Here is a 279-nt window from a genome sequence, read left to right on the forward strand (position 1 = left end):
GCCATTTGGGCAAAGCGACTCGAGAAATCCTTTAACCGAACGAAGCGCGCAGGCCTTCGGAACGTCGGGGATTCTCCCCGCATCGTTTCGGTGACCGGTGGGCTTGATTTGAAGAAAAACGGAGGAGAAGGTACGGAACGAAAAATCGAAAAAGCGCGGCCTCGGACCGATCATGTCGGCGGGGAACGGAACGATACGCGCTCCCTGGTTGATCCTGCCAGTAGTCATATGCTTGTCTCAAAGATTAAGCCATGCATGTCTCAGTACAAACCGCTTTAA

At 53.0% G+C, this 279-nt stretch overlaps 1 non-coding gene across 1 annotated transcript in view; it reads left to right on the forward strand.

Annotated features, from left to right (window-relative positions):
• Nucleotides 1-201: 201 nt before the first annotated feature.
• LOC124173517 overlaps nucleotides 202-279 on the forward strand; it is a 1,857-nt gene continuing 1,779 nt past the window's right edge. Inside the window, exon 1 of the ribosomal RNA XR_006868590.1 lies at nucleotides 202-279. This exon is cut by the window's right edge and continues 1,779 nt beyond it. This is a non-coding gene — a ribosomal RNA (small subunit ribosomal RNA).

Source organism: Ischnura elegans, unplaced genomic scaffold (assembly GCF_921293095.1).
Source record: "Ischnura elegans unplaced genomic scaffold, ioIscEleg1.1, whole genome shotgun sequence".
NCBI lineage: Eukaryota > Metazoa > Arthropoda > Insecta > Odonata > Coenagrionidae > Ischnura > Ischnura elegans.